The sequence below is a fragment of the Dendrobates tinctorius genome, unplaced genomic scaffold, assembly GCF_039654945.1.
Source record: "Dendrobates tinctorius isolate UK_male_01 unplaced genomic scaffold, ASM3965494v1 ptg000114l, whole genome shotgun sequence".
NCBI classification, from domain to species: domain Eukaryota; kingdom Metazoa; phylum Chordata; class Amphibia; order Anura; family Dendrobatidae; genus Dendrobates; species Dendrobates tinctorius.
This window is the reverse complement of record NW_027361782.1, coordinates 8,766,585-8,779,524: the sequence shown is the minus strand read 5'-3', so window position 1 is coordinate 8,779,524 and position 12,940 is coordinate 8,766,585. Positions and strand designations below refer to the sequence as shown.

The following is a 12,940-nucleotide window of genomic DNA, read 5'->3' as shown; positions in this document are numbered from 1 at the left end:
ATCCTACAGTGATGTATGAAAAATGTTTTTAAAAAATGTTGATAAAGGGATATGGACATCTTCAAAGACAATTTATTTATTTAATCTGTTACTTAAATACATGCATTTTGGGTTAAAACAATGTTTGCAGTTGGGTTTCATTCCCGATTTTGCACAATTTGCCTTGTTTTGGTGGGGAGTAAGAATCGCCTTGTATACCCAAGTCCAGGCAGCACGATGGCTATAAAGACCTAGTGGTGTGAGCCCAGCAGCCATGACAAGGCGACCGCTGTCTGATGGGATCCGACACCGGATCACACAGGACACTTCTGGGCTAAAGCCGACTAAGCAAACGGCACGTGGGATCCAGCACTAATAGAATGGGATGGATAGTATTATCTCCAAATATGGAGGCTTTCTTCATCTCTATCTATCTATCTATCTATCTATCTATCTATCTCTATATCTATCTATTATTTATCCTTCTATTATCTATCTGTTATCTATCATCTATTATCTATATACAGTATCTATTATTTATCTATCTTTCTATTTATCTATCTATTTATCTATCTCTCATCTATCTATAATCTATCTATCTATTATCTATTTATCTACAGTTGTGGCCAAAAGTATTGACACCCCTGCAATTTTGTCAGATAATACTCAGTTTCTTCCTGAAAATGATTGTAAACACAAACTCTTTGTTATTATTATCTTCATTTAATTTGTCTTAAATGAAAAAACACAAAAAGAATTGTCCTAAAGCCAAATTGGATATAATTCCACACCAAACATAAAAAAGAGGGTGGACAAAAGTATTGGCACTGTTTGAAAAATCATGTGATGCTTCTCTAATTTGTGTAATTAACAGCACCTGTAACTTACCTGTGGCACCTAACAGGTGTTGGCAATAACTAAATCACACTTGCAGCCAGTTGACATGGATTAAAGTTGACTCAACCTCTGTCCTGTGTCCTTGTGTGTACCACATTGAGCATGGAGAAAAGAAAGAAGACCAAAGAACTGACTGAGGACTTGAGAAACCAAATTGTGAGGAAGCATGAGCAATCTCAAGGCTACAAGTCCATCTCCAAAGACCTGAATGTTCCTGTGTCTACCGTGCGCAGTGTCATCAAGAAGTTTAAAGCCCATGGCACTGTGGCTAACCTCCCTAGATGTGGACGGAAAAGAAAAATTGACAAGAGATTTCAACGCAAGATTGTGCGGATGTTGGATAAAGAACCTCGACTAACATACAAACATGTTCAAGCTGCCCTGCAGTCCGAGGGTACAACGGTGTCAACCCGTACTATCCGTCGGCGTCTGAATGAAAAGGGACTGTATGGTAGGAGACCCAGGAAGACCCCACTTCTTACCCCGAGACATAAAAAAGCCAGGCTGGAGTTTGCCAAAACTTACCTGAAAAAGCCTAAAACATTTTGGAAGAATGTTCTCAGGTCAGATGAGACAAAAGTAGAGCTTTTTGGGCAAAGGCATCAACATAGAGTTTACAGGAGAAAAAAATAGGCATTCAAAGAAAAAAACACGGTCCATGTAGTCAAACATGGCGGAGGTTCCCTGATGTTTTGGGGTTGCTTTGCTGCCTCTGGCACTGGACTGCTTGACCGTGTGCATGGCATTATGAAGTCTGAAGACTACCAACAAATTTTGCAGCATAATGTAGGGCCCAGTGTGAGAAAGCTGGGTCTCCCCCAGAGGTCATGGGTCTTCCAGCAGGACAATGACCCAAAACACACTTCAAAAAGCACTAGAAAATGGTTTGAGAGAAAGCACTGGAGACTTCTAAAGTGGCCAGCAATGAATCCAGACCTGAATCCCATAGAACATCTGTGGAGAGATCTAAAAATGGCAGTTTGGAGAAGGCACCCTTCTAATATCAGGGACCTGGAGCAGTTTGCCAAAGAAGAATGGTCTAAAATTCCAGCAGAGCATTGTAAGAAACTCATTGATGGTTACCGGAAGCGGTTGGTCGCAGTTATTTTGGCTAAAGGTTGTGCAACCAAGTATTAGGCTGAGGGTGTCAATACTTTTGTCTGGCCCATTTTTGGAGTTTTGTGTGAAATGATCAATGTTTTGCTTTTTGCTTCATTCTCTTTTGTGTTTTTTCATTTAAGACAAATTAAATGAAGATAATAATACCAAAGAATTTGTGTTTGCAATCATTTTCAGGAAGAAACTGAGTATTATCTGACAGAACTGCAGGGGTGTCAATACTTTTGGTCACAACTGTATCTATTAATCTATTATTTATCTATCTAAGAAACAAAGTTGGAACAGCACACATGCAGCAATGCCTCGAGTGTGAGACCTCCCAAGCATGGAATCCCTTCATTGCAGTGGTATGTAAAAATGAAAAAAAGAGGCAGCACTCCAATATTTATCAAGCTTGAGAAAGGCTCATTGTAGCCGAAAATTAGCCATGCCACCAGGGCTATTAAAGTCCCTTTTGTATTTTGGTAAATTTTGGAGTGCTGCCTTTTTTTTCATTTTTATCTATCTATCTATCTATCTAACTACCTATCTATTATACAGTGCCTTGCGAAAGTATTCGGCCCCCTGGAACTTTTCAACCTTTTGCCACATATCATGCTTCAAACATAAAGACATAAAGATACCAAATGTAAATTTTTGGTGAAGAATCAACAACAAGTGGGACACAATTGTGAAGTTGAACGAAATTTATTGGTTATTTTAAATTTTTGTGGAAATTCAAAAACTGAAAAGTGGGGCGTGCAATATTATTCTGCCTCTTTACTTTCAGTGCAGCAAACTCACTCCAGAAGTTCATTGTGGATCTCTGAATGATACAATGCTGTCCTAAATGACTAATGATAAATATAATCCACCTGTGTGTAATCAAGTCTCTGTATAAATGCTCCCGCTCTGTGATAGTCTCAGGGTTCTGTTTGATGCACAGAGGGCATCATGAAGACCAAGGAACACAACAGGCAGGTCCGTGATACTGTTGTGGAGAAGTTTAAAGCCGGATTTGGATACAAAATGATTTCCAAAGCTTTAAACATCGCAAGGAGCACTGTGCAAGCGATCATATTGAAATGGAAGGAGTATCATACCATGGGAATGTAAGACATGGGGGCAGAATGTGAAACACGGGGCAGAAGTGGCATGGGGCAGAATGTGAGACACGGGGTCAGAATGGACATGGGGCAGAATGTAAGATACGGGGGCAGAATGTGAAACACGAGGCAGAAGTGACATGGGGCAGAATGTGAGACACGGGGGCAGAATTTGAGACACAGGAGGCAGAATGGACACTGGGCAGAATGTGAGACATGGGGACAGAATGTGACAGTGAGACACAGGAAAGGGGAAGAATGGACATGGGGCAGAATGTGAAAGTACGACACAGGAGGAGGCAGAATGGACACGGGGCAGAATGTGAGACAAAGGGGGGGCCGAATGTGAGACACAGGAGGGGGCAGGATGCGAGACACAGGGGGCAGGATGGGAGACACATGGTCTCTTGAGACAAACTATGGATACCGTGTCAAGACACAGACTCACTAAGCCTGTTACTCACTTCAACATTGAAGGCATTAAGACTGTTTATCTTATTGATGCGGATATATTTGTCTGTACCATTATACACTTGTTCTGGAACTATTAGTACGTAACTAATGAAGATCCTTGGGACCGAAACATTTGTTTAGTACTACAAATAAAGCAACTATTCACTAGCATTAAGTTGAGTGCCAGGTTCTTTTTATACGTAACCCTAACTCTAACACTAGCCCTAACCCTAGCACTAACCCTAATTCTCACACAGCATGGCTGTAAAGTGAGACTTTGAACTCAGGTAACCTCAGTGAGGAACTGCAGGAGCCATTGTCTCCTGTCAGTTCATCACTGAGAGGCCCTATGGAGCAGTGACATCACCTGTTCTATAGGGGAGATCGTCATGGGACCCTCGTTATTAATTGGACTGCTTCAGATAGGGAGTATATGGTTGGTTTATTATTTTACTTTTCATTCTAGGAGACCGAGAGCGTCGCTTGGATCTGAGAGAACAATATAAATATGAAAACCGTGTTCTGTTTTATTTCATTAAAATACTTTATTCTTATGTGTGTATCTTTTTTAACCCTTTATTTATATAAGATTAATAATGGATCGGTGCCTTATTGACGCCTCTCCATTATTAACCGGGCTTAATGTCACCTTACAATAGCAAGGTGACATTAACCCCTTATTACCCCATATCCCACCACTACACAGGAGTGAGAAAAGAGGGGCTAAGTGCCAGAATTGGTGCATCTTATAGATGCAACATTTTCTCAGGATGTACCAAACTGTAGATTTTGCCACTCCAAATGTTGTAGCAATTTCTCGGATGGCTTGTTTCACCTGCATGGAGAGCTCCTTTGATCACGTTTCCTTCACAGCAAAACCTTCCAAATGCAAGCACCACACCTCAAATCAACTCCAGGCCTTTTATCTGCTTAATTGTGAATGACATAACGAAGGGATTGCCCACACCTGTCCATGAAATAGCCTTGGAGTCAATTGTCCAATTACTTTTGGTCCCTTTAAAAACAGGGTGGCACATGTTAAGGAGCTGAAACTCCTAAACCCTTCATCCAATTTTAATGTGGATACCCTCAAATGAAAGCTGAAAGTCTGAACTTCAACTGCATCTGAATTGTTTTCTTTAAAATTCATTGTGGCAATGTCTAGAACCAAAATTAGAAAAATGTTGTCTCTGTCCAAATATATATGGACCTAACTAGCCTCTCACCTAGCCAAATCAGTTCTCATACTTTGCACTGACGAGGGCCAATAGCCCGAAACACTGTGTCTGCAAATTGAGATTCTGATTTGGCTTTTATCCTAAGTCATATTACAAGACTCGTTAAAGGGTTGATTTTGATTTGTCGCTACTACCAATAGGTGGCGTTATAGAGTTCAAGTCCTCTTTCTCTCGGAAGAGGCAATTTTCATATTATTTTCCCAGAGGAGCATTGCACGGCGAATAAGCCTCCTTACCATGACAAGCCAGAGCTGGTATGTCTCTCTCCACAAGGAGAAAACTTATCCCTTAGACCTATGTTTGCCTAAACACTTATAGGGTCTTTTTGGCTGTACTGTTCTGTTGGAATAGATCAGTAGTTACTGTGCAGTTTTGTGCTTTTCTTTTTGTCTTTGCACATGCACTTTATGTGATTTTAATTATTTTAAATAAAGTTTAATTATTTTAAATACACCTACTCCAATCCGCTATCCCAGAAGAAGAGGATGGACCCACATTTGCCACTCTCACAAAGCCTTTTGTTCCTTTTGCAGTAATTTGTAAATTAAGGCAATTTAAATATTTACATGTCCAAAAGGATAAAAAATCATATGATCTATACAATGCTGACATATTATAGCGGTGATGGTTTGCAGGAGACACCTCAGATGCGGTGTGCTTATTCTCAGAGGTTAACAACAGTAAATCTTTTCATTTTTTGCTTAAGAGTAAAGAAATGTAAGACTAGTTTCCAACACAAGAAGGAGAGTAGAGAAGAAGAACAGATCTGGAGAAATTCTGTAGAATTTCACAGGAAATTATTTCTAATTTAAATAGAAAAACAATTAAAAATGCACCAACATTTGATGAAAACAAGGCACATTTTCCACATGTGAGTTTTAAAACATCTGAATTTTAAACTGCATGAAAATCCACACAAATATTGTGGAATAACCATGTGGATTATCAAGCAGAATGTGTGAATCCTGCCAAGCACTTCTATTTTTAATGCGTTCCTTTTTGTAGCCTCTTTACAGACCTGACAAGGTTTTTTGCACAAGGCTGTATTTATATATAGATGCCATGGATGAGGTGAGGCTGATGGAAACTGTTCTACTACGTAACAGTGCCTTGTTGTGGCTGGTGGGCTCACAGAAGTTGTCCTGTCGGTCTGGTAATAATGCAGTTTTTATATCTGGGCGCACACATCATGTCTATCTCTACCTCTCAGCCAGTCAGCAGTGCTCTTATGGTCACATAATGTCTGGTCTTCACCACCAGGGAGTCCGGTCAAGAGTGCAATGCTGAATTTGTATTTTGGAGAGATTTTCTCTTTTCTGAGCACGCTTTATGTCACTGAATAGAAGCCACCTTTGTTTCCAGTGGGTAAACTCTATCATATCTATCTATATGTCGATCATGTGATGCTGGTGAGGACCTAGATTAGCGTCATATGACCAAGACTAATTTTCATCCTCCGGATTTGGACAAAAGAAGTTTCTATTCAATGACAGCATAAATAACCTATTAAATGGATGCAATTTGTCTTGTTTAGAAAATGCTTTTTCCTCCAGTCCCTTTTGAGCGTTCTTTCTCCCTTGTTTGCGCTTGTTCAGCCCGTGCCGCAGAATTTATTCCACACCGCTCTCTTCTTATCTTGTAAACTGAGTAGAAATCAATCACTTCAGACAAATTTGGAAAATATTGGATCTTCTGTTCTAAACGAAAGTAGGAGAGAAGAAATCCCCCGGAGGCTGGAAGGTTATTCGTCGGGTCCACCAGTCCCGGATGATGTAGCCAGTGGTCATCCTCGGGTGCAGCAATGTTTCTATAATTGAATTTTAAAGTCCGCTCACTTGGAGAAGCTCGAAGAGTTTTCTCTTTCTTTTCTCTTATGAGATAGAGAACTGAGAAGACATATTTCACAGGGAAGTTTACGCTGGGAAGTAATTGGTTATGGCAGACTGTCACAAGGACAATTAGGTTCAGAAGAATGATACAAATGCATTTTGTTGACCTGAAAGAAAGATCACGACACAATGGATTGAATGTCGGCGAGGCTTTCGGCTGCGAGTTTGAGTTTCCGCTATTTTTGAGTAGAATAGAGCAGAATGAATGTTAATTGTTATTCCAGAGTGATAATAAAATCAGAAGATGAATAATAGAATAAAGATCCACGCTCATCAGAAAATCATTAGTCTCATTTAGAAAGAGACATCGACTCCATCTTCTGTTTTCATTCTTTTCAAAAAACATTGACTCAGCTCAAGCTGGGTCTACATGGAGACTCCAATGACGGACAATCAAACTGCCCCCTTTCCAGAGCTGGTTTACTCGTCTTTCCCCATCTCAGGGTCCTTCTCTCAACCCTTTGCCCAATTTTTTAAGTGGTAGAGAAGGTTGGTGTGACACTTGATTTGAGGCTTACAGGGGTTGTCCTCTTTCAACATTTTTTTGTCGTGGGCTGTTACATATAAAAAAAAATAAGCCTAGCTTTACTTTCCCTTCCCAGGTGCAGTGCTACGTCTCCATCAGTGGCCCCATCTCTGTTGTATGGAGCCAGCGGTGAAAACAGCACTGCAGACAATCACAATTCTGAACGGCTCTGCCAATGTAGGTGGCACAAGCCTCCGAGCTCAGCGATTGGCTGAAGTGCTGTCAAAGTGATGTCACTGCTGCAGGCAAACAACAGGTCCTGATGTAGTGGTAGAGACTAGAGTTGAGCGACTTTGGTCGGATCAGGTTTCATGAAACAAAATATGAGTCGGAAGAAACTTTTCCGACTAGAGCAAAAAAATGTCAGAATTTCGTCCGAAACCCGACCCCAGTGCAAGTCAATGGGGAATAAAAGTCGGCATTGAGCGGATGACATTCATCCACTCAATGCCGACTTTTATTTCCCATTGACTTGCACTGGGGTCGGGTTTCAAACGAAACTCCGACTTTTTTTGCCCTAGTCGGAAAAGTTTCAACCGACTCAAATTTTGTTTCATGAAACCTGATCCGACCAAAGTCGCTCAACTCTAGTAGAGACACAGCACTGGACCTCAGGAGGGTAAGTAACGATTGGTCTATTTGGATTTACAGTTCTCCAAGTTTATGGGAAAATGTTAGTTTAATAGGAAAACCTTAAAGAGACATAAATTTGTGTCCCTAGAGGTTGTGGATGGAGCCCCCCTAAGCTACGGGCTTACTTAAGTCTATGCACATCTGCATGCCTCCATTTTCTTGGTATACTCTAGGTCCTTGTGCTTTCTCTATGGCACACAGTGTTATGCATTGGGTCAGTTTGTCAGTGTGTCTGTGCACTCAGTGGACACTGTAATTTATGCAAATTTCTTTCATAAATGATAGTAAATTCGTGGCCTCAGCCCTGTCACCAAGCTCCATATAGTCTTTTAGGAAAAGTTGAAAAAGTCGCACATATGCCTTGTGCAAAAAAGATGATTTTTTTCAGTGGCCCATTGTAGACCCTTTATCACTTCCCCATTGATTTTTCAATTCCTCACCATTTCGGAGATCTACGTTGGCTGTCAAAAAATGAGAAGACATTTGTCTACATTCAGAGGCAGTAATCCTCCTGACCATCGCTCATCCTGTGCTCAGCTGAGAAGTGGGGACAATTGTGTCCAGTCTAGACAATCCTCCCAGAGCTGAACACAGCAGCAACACCGATCGCTGCAACAATGTATCAGTCTGGGCTCCAGGTTATTTGTTACTAAACTGGATACAATTGTGTCTGAAGGCAGGACTGGACTTGTTCATGGTTTCAGCACATGAATGTAAAGAATATGAAGGTGGAGGGGAACTAAACATTAAAATATATGACAATATTGGAGAATTTCTTCTATTAAATGGGGAGACTGAAGAACAGCAATGTGATAGTTTGTACTAGACTGGTTCATAACTGACTTTATTACAGAAACAAATGAAGGAAACACTGGATGTAAAATAGAAAGACAAGACCCACCTTTGGCCACATCTGCTCATTGAATTCCATTTTTTTCATCCCTGTTGCCACCAATGTATAACATTTGACCCACTGTTGGACACAGACAAAAAGGGCCCCTGTGTAAGAACAATATAAGGGCTCAGTGCAGTCCAATAGCTCCTCATAATGCATCGTTCCAATGGCTTCTTACCTCTTGGGCTCATGTGCAGAGGCACAGTTTGCACCACTGATATGTCTGCATAAGATCCAGCCCTAATGTCCCCAGTGTATAACGCCCGGCTCCTCAGCTATAAACTTTTTCTGTAGTATTAACATCAGCACAAACACTGCATCCTCTCCAGGAGCTTCATAGCCGACGTACATCACCAAGCACAATGCCAATTGTCAGATGGAAGTGGTGTAAAGCCACCACTACTGGACTCTGGAGTGGATGTGTATCTAGGTTTTCTAGCACCTGGGGCAAGAATTAAGTTTGGCACCCCCTATAACTCTGTTCAGTCCATTTGAGTAGTTGTCATGGGACCACTTGTATGGTGGCAAGCTGCTTTCACTGATTCTCTCATTTTCAGTGAAATACTACAGCCCTGGCTTCCCTTAGAAAAGCAGGAAGAGAAGCTCATTGTATGAAAATTGCTTATGAGTGAAGTGGCCATGTGATGACTGCTGGAACCAGCAAGAAGAGCGGAGTAGTGACAATGAGGATATTACATGCTGTTAGGATTGGCATGCTGCAAGGCTTAATGTTTTATTTAAAAGAGATTGTGATGACAGTCTGCAGCTGCACATTTCTGAATGCTCACAATGTGTGCACTGCACACTGCCAGGATCCTCTGGTGCCAGTGACAAGAGTGGACATTCATGTGAGTGCAAGTATGCGATTTGCATGCTTCCGGCCATATTCCAACTAAGCTTATCCAACTTCGCTCAATTCACTTGTATTGAGTGAGGCCCTGTATGTTTAGTTGGCATGTGACTGTATGTATGCAAAACATAGACGAGAGTATCCTGACAATGTTCAATGTGTTTGATGTAAGAATTCAAAAGTCTACAGTCACATACAGTGATTGCTGACTTTAATAACAAACTTAGCTAACCCCTTTAATGCACCTATCAAATAAAAACATAAACTTTAACTTGTAAGACAGCACAACACTGTATTAACATAGCCATGTATCACATAATTTTACAAGTTATGGATTGTTACATGTGTGCAGGATCAGAAATAAAAATTGCACTGGAATCATTCAACAGAACCACAAGTAATATAAAAATATGTCACCAGAACCACCGTCAGTAGAGAAATACACCACCAGAACGACCATCAGTACATGAATACATCAACAGAAATACCATCAGAACATGAATACATATCCAGCTTAGTACAGCAATCAATTGTAATGTCAGTTCAGCCCCATATACTAATGTATCACATGAGCTTTCAATTCCAGTATGGCCTTAAAAATGGTAAGGTAGTACAGGGAGTTGTTGTTAACAGCCATCATCAGCATGCGGACTGTGCAGAAACCGCAGTACTAGTGATACGCAGGCAGTTTTACAAATAAATCTTTACATCCAAGTACTTTATAGAATACGTCACCTCTAATTGGAGTCATTCTCTTTCATTTCTTTGTTGTCTTGTTCAGACTCCATGATGACTTTTCTCATTTACAGCTCATCTCTGCAGACCTCCATCTTCTCTGATTTTCGGCAGCACATCCCAATACGGTGCCCTCATTAACAACAGCATGATTATAATGCTCATACATTAAAATATCTGTCATTTGCTTTGTCCCTAATTAACTATTTTCTACTCACTGTGTTCCTTGCACAAAATATGATGCCACACTATCCCTCTTATGGTTCATGCCCTCCTTTCCATACTGGGCCCCCTCTTCACATTATCCTCTCACACTTCGTCCTCCCTATAGTGCTCAGTCACCATACTGCGCCCCCTCATCATACTCCTCCTCCGCATACTTTCCTGTCCTTGCTCTACCATTACAATGCCCCTATGCTGTCTCCCACACTACCCAGTCTTTATTCTGTGCCCCTCAAACATTTCTCCCCGACATTATCCCCTTACACTATTTCCCTCAATAATTTCTTCAAACATTTTCCCCCTCCATCTTCATATTGTGTTCTCATACATTTCATCCCCTCATTCTCTATAGTCTTTTCATATATCTCCTTTCGCCATACTGTTTCATTGCTTTTACTCCTCATACTGTTTCCTCATATATTCCACACTTCCCATACTGTCTTCTCACAGGTCCCACTTGCTTCCTATACTGACATATTGTCTCCTTACAGGTCCCCCTTGCCCCCAAACTGCCATTCTGTCTCCTCACAGGTCCCCCTTGCTCCCATACTTTGTCCACACCAATCCCCTCACTTCTCATACTGCGTCTGCACCACTCCCTTTCTCATCTTACTGTGTCCGTACCAATCTACCCACCCCCCACTTGATACTGTGTCCACACTAATCCCTCTCCGCCACTCATTCTTTGTCACAGCAATTCTCCCCACTTCATACCAATTCCTCTGTCTCTCTCCTCATACTGTGTCCGCCCCAATACCCCACTCTTTATACTATATCTGCATAAACCCTCACACTTCATACTGTATCCACACTAATCTCCCCTATCCTTAGTGTATCTGCACCATTCCTTCCTTTCTTTAAACTATGTCAGAACAACCCATTCTCTTCATACTGTGTCAGCGCAACCCCATCGCTCCTCATACTGTGTCTGCACTAATCCTCCTCACTTCACATGTCTGTGTACTAATCCCCCACTCCTCATTATGTCTCTGCACAAATCTCTCCAATACTCATACTGTGTTCCACCACACCTCCTCAGTGTGTCCACATCAATCCACACCTTATTCTATGTGCACACAAATTCACCCTCCTCATACTTTGTCCACACCAATCCCCTGCACTCTATCCTCAGTCTGTCCCAAGCAATGCACACTCTGCTCCCTATAGTGTGTCCGCACCAATCCTTACACCCCCATTCCATTTACTGTGTCTGCACCAATGCTGTGTTCAATTTGATCTAAATTTCTTCCCTCCCCAATTACAACAAATCTTCGAACTCTTCAGCTCCAGGGGAGCATCTATCTAACCGACGTTCACTATGCCTCTGCGGCACTGCAGAGTGAGGTCAGCAGCATAATCACAGACTCCAACTCCGGGGGTGGCAAAATGCAGCTGCCAAGGAGATATATCAGACCACCTCATCAGATGGCCTGACGGCGCCCCTCTACTAACTGCGCCTGGGACAAACGCCTCCCGTGCTGCCTCCCAGACACACCCCTGCTCTGGAGGGAACATGTACTGCGCAGTGACGGATCCCACTTCTCTATCTGCGTTTGATGGAGGAGTCTGGGTTTAGTGATTCCAGGAGGACGCTACCCCCTGATGGTGGAGGAGGGTAATGCTATGGGCTGTTATCAGGGGGCAGCCTCGGACCTCCAGCTCCACTGATGGAGAATTATAATCATAATCTTCAGCACAAGACATTGTGGACAACTGTAGCTTCAGCTTTGTGGTAACAGTTTGGGGAAAACCCTTATCTGCCCCCCATGACTGTGCCCACTGCACAAGATACATACAGACACAGAGGGGAGAGCATGACTGGCTAAACAGCCTGGACCTCATCCCCATCCAATACCACAGATATTGTGAATCAGACTTCCTCCCAACATCGAGGTCTGACCCCAACAAGGCTCTTCTTAATAAACGGGAGAAAATCTCACAGACGCCTCCAAATTCTTGTAGAAATCCTTCCTAGAAGCGCAAGAGCCATTATATCTTCAGAGGAACAACTCCATATTAATGTTTATAGATGAAGGATGGGAGGTCAGATTAACTGGAGGGAAGGGAGCACATACTTTTCTCCATATAGTATACAGTTGTGGCCAAAAGTATTGACACCCCAGCAATTCTGTCAGATAATACTCAGTTTCTTCCTGAAAATGATTGCAAACACAAATTCTTTAGTATTATCTTCATTTAATTTGTCTTAAATGAAAAAACACAAAAGAGAATGAAGCAAAAAGCAAAACATTAATCATTTCACACAAAACTCCAAAAATGGGCCAGACAAAAGTATTGGCACCTCAGCCTAATACTTGGTTGCACAACCTTTAGCCAAAATAACTGCGACCAACCGCTTCCGGTAACCATCAATGAGTTTCTTACAATGCTCTGCTGGAATTTTAGACCATTCTTCTTT

At 41.8% G+C, this 12,940-nt stretch overlaps 1 long non-coding RNA gene across 2 annotated transcripts in view; it reads left to right on the top strand.

Moving 5' to 3' along the window:
• Positions 1–11,831, top strand: part of LOC141101047 (uncharacterized) — a 71,983-nt gene extending 60,152 nt beyond the window's left edge. For both annotated transcript variants that reach the window (XR_012234868.1, XR_012234869.1), the window contains one exon: positions 8,673–11,831. This is a non-coding gene — a long non-coding RNA (uncharacterized lncRNA). The remainder of the gene's footprint in view (positions 1–8,672) is intronic.
• The last annotated feature ends 1,109 nt before the right edge of the window (positions 11,832–12,940 follow it).